This window comes from Alexandromys fortis, unplaced genomic scaffold (assembly GCF_014885135.2).
Source record: "Alexandromys fortis isolate MF-2015 unplaced genomic scaffold, M_Fortis_MF-2015_v1.1 scaffold_83, whole genome shotgun sequence".
NCBI lineage: Eukaryota > Metazoa > Chordata > Mammalia > Rodentia > Cricetidae > Alexandromys > Alexandromys fortis.
Window position 1 is genome coordinate 2,406,492 of NW_026068001.1, and position 13,044 is coordinate 2,419,535.

The following is a 13,044-nucleotide window of genomic DNA, read 5'->3' on the forward strand; positions in this document are numbered from 1 at the left end:
AAGAGAATTGATTTTATTATTAAGAAAGTACCATCCATTTATATCATCATTTAAAATATTTTGTTAGTTGATGCTTTAACCACTTTCAGAAGTCATTTTACTAAGTCATAGCTTATCTAAAAAGAAATAATAAGGCTGGAAATATTCCAGGATTCTTTTGACTTTCCTGTGATAGATTTTTGAGCAGGTATTTTCAGCCTAAGCTACACTGTGACACAGCAGCACTGTGAAGTAAGCAGTCTTGTGTCTGCCAATGCCTTTGTTTAATAGAAGTGTAAGGTGAGAGTGTGCTCTAATAAGGCTGCTATTCATGTGCTGCCAGACCTCCTTAACCTTATTCCCCAGGGAAAGGTGAGAGCACTATCTGCCCATTAAACAGCCCCATGATGCAGGACAATCAAACCCACAGCCTCACCATACTGGACAATCAAACGCAATAGGGAGTCAAGGCAAAGCAGGAACTCAACTTATTACTGTGAGCATCAGCTTATATAGGTTAAGTGACATCTTGTGATGTGGGGGTACCTCCAGCCAATGAGAGACAGCCAAACCCTTCTTCTGGCTGGAGGGAAGTCTACCTAGATTTTGCTGTCTTATTCTTACTCAGGTTTGAGACTATCTTTCAAACTTGAGCCATGCTTTTCTCTGTCCTACAGGCCTTCAGGTAGAGGTCCTGAGATAATTTTGGCCCAACATCTCCCCCTTTTGTTTTATATCCCACCCCCACCCCGGTCAAAAAGCCAGAATAGCCCATGGGGGAGAGATGAAGGGTCAGGGCCACACCTATCCAAAGTTTTGGCCTGGATACCCTCAATTGAGAGTTTATCTGTGGGGTGATATGTATTGAGCCTATCATAATGTACTCAAAGGGCCATGAGTTGTACCTGTTGTATCTGTTTTTAGAATGCTTATTTCAGCCTTTAGAGAATGCATGGGCATAAAAGAGAGATCAATAAACAAATAGCCATTGGCCCAATTAGGGAAGAGATGAGTGTGATAAGCCATGGTGACCAATTAAAGAAGGTCTCATGGGGGTCTTTGACTTAAATGAATCAATATCTATTCCTAACTCCTGTAGGGTTCTTGTAACTGTTCTGGAATGGTCTGCATAGAAGCAACATTCTTCCCCAAATGCCCTGCAAATTCCTCCCTGTTCCATAAACAGCAAGTCCAAGCCGCTCCTATTTTGTAAGGTTACCCTTGCTAAGGAATCCAAAGACTTTGTAAATAACATAATGCAGCATAATGCAGTCTCTGTCTATTCTAATTATGTCCAGCCCAGTCTGTTACCCCGTAAGAAGAATAGTAATCAGGAACCCCTCCTCCTGCACAGTTTCCGATAGAGGAGGCTATCCGGTTGCTTCCTGAGCACACATAAAGGGTGTCTGCAGGAGGGTATGTCTCCTGAGGACATGAGAACTCCCAGGCTCATTAGGGTAAGATGGCTGGGGGTAGTGTGCACCCCCGAGATCCTCTGCATTCAGGTCTCTCTTCAATCCCTGGAATAGAGTCTTCCACATCCCCAGCTCCCACATGCCAAATCACAGAGGTCAAACATCAGGTCAGTCCACCATGTCATCATCTGAGAAGTCTGATTTAGGATCCCTCCAGTGCCAGCGCTCCACAGGATCCACATCACCTTCAGTGGTTGGTGGAGGCCTGGACCTCGATCCCTGTGAGAAGAATTAACATGATTGTCACTGGGAGGGCCATCTGAAATAGATAAACCGGCAACACTTTCCTCAAGGGTCAGTCTCCCTTGGGCAGTGGTTATTTTTCTTGTGTTTGAATTTAAGAGTTGTCGACCATAATCTCTTTCTTGCTTTCTTGATCATCTTGGTCTTCCCCATTGTCCTGAGGGGAGGGGAGAAATTTTAAGTTACCAGCAGGTAGCCATATAGGCGTTTCCCCTCTGTTTGGGAAGACACATCCATATCCTCAGCCCTGTGTCAACAAGGGATCTTGGCCCCTCCATTGGTTAGTGAGAGGATCCTTCCACCTAACCTTTAGGCAGGGCCTCATTGGTAGGGATCCCCAATGTTCCTGGAATCTATTTTGTTCACCCTGGGGACAGTGACCTCTACTTTTGGGGATGAATTCAGGTGTCGGGGGTCTGCCTCATCAGGTTTATCATCATAAAAGCCTAGGTGATCAGTGGTAATAATAGCATCCATTTGTCTTAACAAATCTTGTCCCAGGAAGTTTGCAGACAACCCCAGGAAGATCAGAAGCTTGAACTTTCTTTTGTCTCTGTCTGGTCCCACCCAAGTGTATATTCATTTCCTCTTGACAAGGATGGAGCACCCTTATTTGTCCCATTTCCCTCTCCCATTTTATCCTTTCCAGGGCGGCGGGGGGCATAAGGAGGCAGTTGTTCCTCATCACAGACAATATCTATTTTCCTTTTTGTCTTTGCCTCTGCCTGCCGTATTCCTTCCCACTGGAACTGCTCTTTAGTAAATTGCACCCATTTTTGATCTTCCCTCTTGTCTTTCTTCCTTTTTTCCTGTTCTTTTGGTTAATTGGTTGCTTTTGGATTCTTCAGACCTCTCCCAATTTTTGGCCTTCTTCTGCTCCTCGCCTATCGCCTTCACCCCCACCCTCCTAGCCAGTTGGTTATTTTCAGATTCTTTAGACCTCTCCCGGTCTCTGACCTTTTTCTTTCTCACCATTGGGGAGGCAGAGCAGCGGGGTGAAAACATGCCTTAAGGGCTGCAATAGTTGGGTAGAACCCCAATGGTGGGGGCATACCAAAGTGTTTTTCCCTTTCTCTGGCCAGAGTCTCCACCCAGTTCCACGTGTCCCATGAGAAAAGATTCCTGGTGGGTACCAAGGGGGCCATGGTAATTATATCCTCCCATGCCTGGATCGCATTTTGGTCTGACAATTCCAAGCCTTGGGAGAGTAGCATATATCTCAACATTATAAGCGCTGTCATTTTTGTGTGAAGTTGGGTTTACTCATCGTGGGGTCCCACTTACATTGATGACCACTTTGCCCTGGGACCAGTCACCCCATGTTCTGGTGCCAGCTTCCAGGCCTTCTTAGCCTCCTTATTCCCCAGGGAAAGGTGAGTGTGATATCCCCTAGATGCAGGACAATTAGATCTGCAGCCCTATAATCATATGCAATAGGGAGTCAAGTCAAAGCAGGAACTCAGTTTATTACTGTGAGTGTCAGCTTATATAGGTTGTGACATTGTGTAATGTGGGGATACCTTCAGCCAATGAGAGACGGCCAAGCCTTCTCTCTGGCTGGAGGGGCGTCTACCTAGATTTTGCTGTCTCATCCTCACTTGGTTTCCTCAAACTCAAGCCAGACTTTTCTCTGTTCTCCAGACCTTGAGGTACAGGTCCTGAGATAATCTTGGCCTAACAATGTGCCACTCCCTGCTCATCTTCTCCAGCCTAGTGCTCAACACCAGTGCATTGCCGATATCAGTTCTAACTTCTAGAGATGCAGCTTGCTATCCAAAGAACCTATGGGCAATAAATGTGGCATACAATTGCTGAAGAGAGGTGAGAATGTGAAAAATAACCAAAGGGCAGAGAAGATCAAGAGATCTTTCTTAGTGAGCTGGCTTGACTTTTTCAGTCTCTGGTTTCTTTTTTTATGGAGCTTCTGTATCTCCCTCATTCCCATGATCCTTTTCATTCCCCCAGTTTTCCTCCCCTTAAGTTGGTCCTTTGCAGTTGTAAAGAGCTGAAGTACTCTCCTGGGCTACTGGGTGAACTGGCCCATATTTCTCCACTGGCACACATTCATTCACTCACCAAGCATACACTACATACCTCTCCTGTGCAGGGCTCTGTTCAGGGCACTAGGTACCTGTCCAGAAAAGGACAGTGTCTATCTTAGGAAGAGACTAGCAGGAGGCCCTCAGAAATTGGCTACGGTTCTAATAAGTTAACTGTCTTCCAAGCTGCAAACACTTCTTGTTGCAGTTCACTTTGATACACACTGGGCTTTCTTTCCTTGGTGAAGGTGTACATACATCTTTGTTCTCTTTCCTTAAACATCTGTTTTCAAAGAAAGTGACAGCTCGGCGGAAAGAAGAGGTTCTAGCCTCTCCATGTAGAACATTCATAGAAAATATTCCTGTGAGCCATAAGAGCACTTGAATATTTTACTGAGGGTTGAAGGCCATAATGCGTCAAATGTCAGACTGTAAGAAATATTACATGAATACTTTCTACCAAATACTACAAAACTTGTGTTTAGGATAAAGAATCAACTCCCATCAACCCTGTAAGAATTTTATGCAAAAGAATTGTTTTAATCCTCCCCACATCCAGTAAAATCTTCGTTTACACAGTCCTTCTACAGGAATTTGATGGCCTTGAGCAGTTACTCTTTCCCTCTTCCTCCTTCATTTTCTGCACATCAACCTTTTTCAGACTACCCAGTTGAATAAGATTATGAGTTCAGATACCAGCCAATGAGGAAAAGACACAACCACTGCCTAAATTAGAATAAAACCCAAATGCACTTCTGGTCCATGTATATTATTCTAAGCATATCCTCTGGATGAAGAGTAAAGTTTGCTTTGTCCAGGCACTTCAGTTGGAGTGGTGGCCTCTTTCTTTGCCACCCTGAATTCTTTCTAACCCACTAAAATTCAAACTAAAGATTGCCTCAGTTGAGAGTCATCGGGGGTCAGACCCTGAGATGGGGATCAGCATAAAGCTGTTTGTTTAGTGGAAAGGAGAGAGCAGCAACATCTGGAAAGGAAGAGTTTGAACTTCTTGTTCCAACAGAGTTCTCTATTGATCTGTAAGGGACTCCTGGTATTAGAATGACAAAGACTCAAGCCTTTGTATTCCTTTAATTGTTTAGACTTGGGTGCTATAGCTGACCTGGTTTGGTCTTGCATGAGGGGATTTACTTTCCTTTACACAAGGCAATCTTTGAAAGTTGCTGAGAGCTAGGCTTTGGCACTCTCAGTACCTGCAGGTTCTGAAGAAGGATCTCAGTGTTCACAGCTACAACCAGCCAATGCAATGGTTGATAAAACAATTACTTCAGTCCAGAGAAATGGGGGAGGGAGGGAGAAACGCCACCTCCACTAACCATTTGGATGGTACCATCAGAACATCTAGTAGTAAATTCTAGTCACTTGACAGCAGTTTTTTATTTTTTATATTTGTTCTAGAAGTTTTGCTTCCTACACAGTTGGTAGCAAAGGAATAGCAGTCCTTTCTATTATCCAACTAGAACATCATGTTAGGAAAATTCAATGTTTCTTTTTCTATAGAACTTCACAACAGAAATTCTTTGAAAGGTTATTTCTGATGGTTGTCTCAAATGATGTCTAGCAAAAAAGACAAAAATTTAAACATATTGCTAGGGTACCATGTGTTCTAGTTTTCCCACGAGAATATTGATTTGTGCCTTTGTTCCAACATAATTATTAATAGCACATTTTTACATTAAATTCTCAGACTGATTATATGGTGACCATGCAAACACTAGATATTGACCTTGCAAACACATAATATTCTCATGAGTAGTATGCCTTCCTATCCTCATAAGTCCCCCCACTTGTCTCTGCCTTTCCACCCTCATAAGTCCTCCCACCTGCCTCTGCTTTTCTACCCCATAAGCCCTCCACCTGCATCTGCATTCTCATTTGCATAAGCCCTCCACCTGTCCATATCTTCCCACTTGCATAAACTCTCCCACTTACATATTGCATTTCCACCTGCCTTTGCCCTTTAACTTGCGTTTACCCGTTCACTTGCATATGTCTTTCTGTTTGTTCTTTTTTCCTATGCATACTTTCCAATAATCGGATGCTCAGCAACTTGCATAAGCCCCCCTACCTGTGTATGCCCTCCTGTTTGTCTTTATATTCTCTTCTAACTAAAGTCACTCTGTTACCTGTTTGTGCCTTGCTCCACACTATCCTGCCTTGTTTACTACACTGTTCTTTCTCCTCCATTATTGCTCCCCAGGATGAGCCCTCTTGAATAATGCACTGGAACACAAGCTTCCTTCGCAATCTAGGACAGCTCAAGCAAAACACAGAGGCTATCAACTACCTTGCAATAAAGGCATGATTATTCTACATTAAAACTCTTCCATCACAAATGAACCCTCTTTCCCATTTCAACTTTCTCTGCCATTTTCACAGAGCCACTTCTTTTAATCTAGAAAATTATACCCACTATTAAATACCATGATTATAATATGTTCTGTCCTGTGTGAAATTAAAATAATCATTTCTCTAATAGTCGGAAATGACATTCTGTCTTGTTACTTTGCCTATTCTAACTCTTAATACTGAGTCATCTAATATGGAGGCAATTTGGCATCAAAAATGATATAATCAAACTCCACCATTAAAGATGACTGCTCATGATAAAAGAGTTCAAGGGCTAAAAATAATTTCAGGTATTGTGTTGTGTGCCAGGTGTTGTTTTTTTTCCATCTGGACTAGCTAGAGTATCAACAAGATGATAAAAGGAAATTCTGTCAGAAAGAAAAAAAATAAAGCAATCCATCTTTTGAAGTGGCTTTTAAACAAGAAGGTATTACTCAGAAATCCAAAGGGAACTGGCAAGATTTTAGCAAATATAATGAGTGGACAGAAACATGGAACTTCAGACACTAGATACTAGATTCTTAGTTGCTGATCAGTACTTTCTAGCATGGGGAACAAACCTTTCATACTAGTGATGAAAGACTTTCAGAAATTCTTAGGTCCTTTGGCCTTTCAGAGACTGATAATTTCCTTCTTATCAAAGGTATAATTTCAACTGTGTTTTTGCTGTCACAAGGTTCTGGTCTTGTCTGGATCTTGCCAGCTCTGTTTTTTTTTTTTTTTTTTAAAAAAATATTTATGTATATGTGAGTTTGCCTATGAGAGTTTATGTTCACCAAGTGTACACAGATGTCCGTGGAGGCCAGAAGGCATTGAATACTCTGAAACTGGATTTACAGAAGGTAGTGAGCCAACTAATATAAGTGCTAGGAACTGAACGCTGGTTCTCTGTAGGAACCATAAGTACTCTTAACCCCATAGTGATCCCTACAGTCCCAACTCTGCTTTCACTGAACCAGTATAGGCTTGTTGGAGTTGAGTGCCCAAATCTCAGGCAGGTTCATTTTTCAGTGGATCAAATAGCCAAAAGCCAAGGGTGCCTCTATAACTTAAGGAAACTGAATGTCATTGTGTCTTAGTCAGTGTTCTATTGCTATGAAGAGACACTATGATCAAGGCAACTCTTATGAAAGGAAGCACTTAATTAGTGGCTGGCTTACAGTTTTAGAGCTAGTCCATTATCATCATGGTGGGAAGCATGGTAGCACACAAGCAGAAATGGTGCTGGAAGTAGCTCAGAGTTACATCCTGATCCACTGACAAGAGAGAGACTCAGGTTTGGTATGGACTTTTGAAATCTCAACGCTCACCTTCAGTGACACACATCCTCCAACAAGGCCACAATTCCTAATCTTTTCAAATAGCGCCACTCCCTAGTGACCATTCATGTCTATGAGCCTGTAGGGGCCAATCACATACAACATTCCATTCCCTGGCCCCCTTAGGCTTATAGCCATATCATAATACAAAAATGTATTTAGTCCAACTCTAAAAGTTCCCATAATCTACCACAGTCTCAGCTGTATAAAAGTCCAAAGTTCAAAGTCTCTTCTGAGACTTATGACAATCTTTTAACTGTAACTCCCTGTAAAATCTAAATAACAAAGCAGAGTGCATATTTTCAACATACAATGGCACTGGATATACATTACTATTTCAAATGGTAAAAAAGGGAGCATAGTGAGAAAATACTGTACCAAAGCAAGTCCAAAAACCAGCTTGGTTAAGTCCAAATTCTATATCTCCAAGTCTGATGTTAAAGAGCTCTTCAGATCTCCAACCCTTTCAGCTTTATTGACTACAACATACTTCTCTCTCTTGGGCTGGTTCCATATCCAGTCTGTGGGTTTCCCACACTCTGTCATCTCCAACATCTTGGGGTCTCCAACACAATTCAGGCTTCAGCTTGGCGCAATGGCCTCTCTGCCTCCCTGTAGCGACACTTCTGACACATGCCTGATCTCAGCAGCTTTCCCTAGTTGTGGACGGAGATTCCAAATCCTCTTTCTTGTATCCTTGAGTGTAAAACCAGAACCAGATGGCCAAACCTTCCCAGTTCTGCTTGCTGGTGCTGGAACTTGGCCCCTTTCTTTTTTCTTTTTTGTTTGTTTGGTTTTTGGTTTTTCGAGACAGGGTTTCTCTGTGGTTTTGGAGCCTGTCTTGGAACTAGCTCTTGTAGACCAGGCTGGTCTCGAACTCACAGAGATCCGCCTGCCTCTGCCTCCCGAGTGCTGGGATTAAAGGCGTGTGCCATCACCGCCCGGCTGCCTTTCTTCAATTATACATCTGTCAGCTTTCTGGTTTCCATGGTTTCTTTCATTGCTTAAACTTTTCTTAATCACTTTCACAAGTTGGAAGCTTAGTCGGGTGGGGTCTCTCCTTTTATTGCATTTAGCATCAGGTTTTGCTTTTAAACTTTCTATCTCCTTGAGCACTGGACTCCATTTTACTTCCTGGTGCCTCCTTTCCCCTCAAACTAAACATTTGGCATTTTTCCTTGCCCAGCTTGCTCTTTTTTATTATAGACTTGCATAAGAGTGAATATTCCTAACAACTATGTGACACAATCCATACTAGGCTGTCATGAAATCTCCTCTGTCAGTGCCATTGTTCTCAAACTCTTCAATTTAGCCTCAGAGAGATTTTCAGAAAAGTACAAAAAGTGGTCACATTCTTTGTCAAAATATCGCAAGAATGATCTTTAGACTACTTACCAATATTCTTCTTTTCTGAAACTTCTTGACCTGGGCACCCACAGTTCAAATTGCCTTCAATACTGTTTTCCATGCTCCTACAAGGAGAGTACATTAAGGACCACTTAAAGCATTCAACTGCTTTTGTAATCCTTAGTCCCAAAGCCCACCCACACATCAGCAACAGGCATCATGGTCAGGCCTGTCACACTGTGCTCCTTGTTACCAACTTCTGTCTTAGTCAGTGTTCTGGTGCTGTGAAGAGACACCATGACCAAGGCAACTCTTAGAAAGGATTTCACTGAGTCTTGCTTACAGTTTCAGAGGCTTAGCACATTATCATCATGGCAGGAAGCATGGCAGTACTCAGATGCTGGAGAAGTCACTCAATTACATTATGATTTTCAAGCAGCAGAAAAAGGAATTTCCAAAGCCTACCCCAATGACACATTTCCTCCGACAAGGCCACTCCTCCTAATCTTTTCAAATAGTACCACTCCCTGGTAACAAAGCATTGAAATTTGTGAGCCCAAGGGAACCATTCTTTTTTTTCCAGGTGTAGACACTTTTATTGGTGGGAAGAGTACACCACAGTGGCAAGCTCAGAGGAATGGGGAAAGAGATGGGGTATGCCTCCCTCCCACCCGCCACTTGAAAATCCCATAACTGGAGCCGTGGGGTGGGAGTAGCTGACTGTGGCAGCTTTGAACCAGCTCCCAGCATTAGAGCCCAGACAGCAGGGCTCCTGGGAGGCACAGGGAAGGAAGAGGGTGGCACACTGGGAGGCTAATGGGTTGTATCCTGTCGTGGCTGTTTACCTGTCCACTGGATACCTCAGCACCTCAAGAGGGCCACATGGGTTTCAGGAGCCTGAATTCCCATCCCTCCAGAAACCCAGGGAGCTGCCTCATGCCTTAGTTTACCCCTTCTTAATGGTCAGCGAGGTTGGACCACTCGGCTCTGGGAGTAATTCATATAGACCTCAAAGTGAGTATTCCTGTCATGTGATGTCGTATTGTAGCCAGTATAGGAGCTTCTGGGTCCTTGTGGGCTGACCCCATCTAGGCCATGGAAATCGACCCAAGGTGTCGGTACTGAGACCGCCACCCCAGCTGTCTTTTTCTTTTCAACAAGTTAGTCTCTGTGACCCAAGTCATGCAGGTCCAGGAGTGTGGTAAGATGACCAAAGGGTCCTCCTGTCAAGAACCTGACTTTGCCTATAGGAACCTCATGCAGGAATGATCTGGTCTGTTCAAAAGCCCAACCCTCTAGTACCAGGCCAGCTGGCAGAGGCGGCTCGTGTCTGGCCACATCCTCCGCACATACCTGATGATCCTGCCCCACCCCCATGAAGCTCATTCCCTTCTAGCTAGGATCAGTCAGTTGCAAGGTAACCAGGTAGGATTGGAGTGAGCCCGGGGCAGCAGGGGCTGCATGGGAGTCACATAGTAATTAACGGTGGCTGGCACTACTCCATCAGAGCCCAGACATCTCCAGGCCAGAGCAGCGGCGGCGGCAGCAGGGCCCTGCTCAGCTAGAGCCTGGAGGGCTAAATGGTGATAAGGTCCAGGGTCTGGCGGCGCTCGTGGCTCATGAGGCACACTGTGCTCTCGTTGACCACCTGGTGCAGTGTCACAAGACAAGCATACCGGTGGGCTGCATCTGCTCCACCAAAGTGGGCCTCCAGGTAGCGCTCCAGAATGCACCTCTGCTCCACCTGGTCCGGAAAGTTGATGAAGAAAAGGGAACACATGTATTGCTGTAGGGCATGAACGTCAGTGCTGGGCCTTGGTCGGAAGCCTCACACCAGGAGGTGGCAGTACTTGAGGAGGCCACCTCCACAGATTTCCCCAGGGCTGCGGGTGGCAACAACGAGGTGCTGCAGATGCTCCAAGGCCTCAGCAAAGTCCACATATAGGCTCTCGCCTGTCACAGTCGGGTGGAAGTCCTCTGACATTGGTGTGGATGAGCACTGGCCAAAGAGCAGCAGCGAGTCCAGGATGATCTGGAAGGAGTCGATACTGAATTCGAACTGGCGCCTCATGGGGGAACCACCACACCCTTGTTTTGTGTTTCTTGTGTCTTCAGTCTCTGGCACCTGAACTATTGTGAGTGTTGGCTGGTACTGATATGTATGTCATATTGGGTCACCGTCACACATGTCTGTTGTGTCATATTTTTCTCTTTTCTCTGCCTGCACAATCACATATACTCCTCCCCAAACACCATTTTTTAAAAATATAGTAGATTTTGAAAAAAATGTAGATTTACAGAAAAGGTAGAAAAAATGGCACAAATTGTTTCAATAGGTGATTGCCTAGACTTATTCCCATGTTTCTATTTTGTGTCAAAATAATTCAGTTATCCAAACTAGGAGCTTACTAGTGGTATCACAAGAAGAACCAAGTTACAGATTTTGGATTTTTTTATTTCTTCCAAGTAAACAGCCCTTTTCTACTCCAGAATCCCATAATGGCCTTTTTCTAATCTACTCCTGAATCCCGTGTCATATATTGTAAGATCTTTTTTTCTCTCGTCTCTCCTTTAATCTGTGACAATTCTTCAGTCTTTTTTAAAATTTATTTTTAATTAAAAATTTCCACCTTCTCCCCTCCTCCCGTTTCCCTCCCCCTCCCCCACCCCTTCCCCTCCCTCTCCAGTCCAAAGAGAAGTCAGGGTTCCCTGCCCTGTGTGAAGTCCATGGTCCTCCCCCCTCCATTCAGGTCTAGGAAGATGAGCATCCAAACAGACTAGGCTCCCACAAAGCCAGTACATGCAGAAGGATCAAAACCCAGTGCCATTGTCCTTGGCTTCTCAGTCAGCCCTCCTTGTCCGCCACGTTCAGAGAGTCTGGTCTGATCACATGCTCCATCAGTCCCAGTTCAGCTGGCCTTGGTGAGCTCCCATTAGATCAGCCCCACCATCTCAGTGGGTGGGTGCACCCCTCGCGGTCCTGACTTCCTTGCTCATGTTCTCCCTCCTTCTGCTCCTCATTTGGACCTTGGGAGCTCAGTTCAGTGCTCCCGTGTGGGTCTCTATCTCTATCTCCATCCATGGCCATATGAAGGTTCAATGGTGATATGGAAGATATTCATCAGTATGGCTATAGAATAGGGCCATTTCAGGCTCCCTCTCCTCAGCTGCCCAAGGATCTAGCTGAGGACATCTCCATGGACACCTGGGAACCCCTCTAGAGTCAAGTCTCTTGCCAACCCTAAAATGGCTCCCTTAATTAAGATATATACTTCCCTGCTCCCATATCTACACTTCCTCCATCCCAACCCTCTCATTCCCCCAAGCTCTCCCCATCCTCCTCTTCTCACTTCTCTCTCCCCATCTTCCCTTACCTGTCAACACTTACCCCCACCACACCCCCAACGCCAGGTTTCCAATTTTTGCCTGGAAATCTTCTCTCCTTCCAATATCCAGGAGGATAACTATATGTTTTTCTTTGGGTTCACCTTCTTATTTAGCTTCTCCAGGATCACGAATTATAGGCTCAATGTACTTTGTTTATGGCGAGAATCCCCTTATGAGTGAGTACATACCACATTCATCTTTTTGGGTCTGGCTTACCTCACTCAGGATAGTGTTTTCTATTTCCATCCATTTGCATGCAAAATTCAAGGTGTCATTGTTTTTTTACCACTGAGTAGTACTCTAATGCATACATATATATTCCACTCTTTCTTTATCCATACTTCCATTGAGGGGCATCTAGGTTGTTTCCAGGTTCTGGCTATTACAAATATGCTGCTATGAACATAGTTGAACAAATGCTTTTGTAGTATGATAGGGCATCTCTTGGGTATATTCCCAAGAGTGGTATTACTGGATCCTGGGATAGGTTGATCCCGAATTTCCTGAGAAACCGCCACACTGATTTCCAAAGTGCTTGCACAAGTTTGCATTCCCACCAACAATGGATGAGTGTTCCCCTTACTCCACAACCTCTCCAGCAAAGGCTATCATTGGTGTTTTTGATTTTAGCCATTCTGACAGGTGTAAGATGGTATCTCAAAGTTGTTTTGATTTGCATTTCCCTGATCGCTAAGGAGGTTGAGCATGACCTTAAGTGTCTTTTGGCCATTTGAACTTCTTCTGTTGAGAACTGTCTATTCAGTTCAGTGCCCCATTTTTTAATTGGGTTAATTAGCATTTTAAAGTCTAGTTTCTTGAATTCTTTATATATTTTGGAGATCAGACCTTTGTCTGTTGTGGGGTTGGTGAAGATCTTCTCCCAGTCAG

General features: G+C 44.2%; 1 pseudogene; it reads right to left on the bottom strand.

Annotated features, from left to right (window-relative positions):
- Positions 1–10,175: 10,175 nt before the first annotated feature.
- On the bottom strand, positions 10,176–10,840 carry LOC126512888 (terminal nucleotidyltransferase 5B-like; annotated as a pseudogene).
- Positions 10,841–13,044: the final 2,204 nt, after the last annotated feature.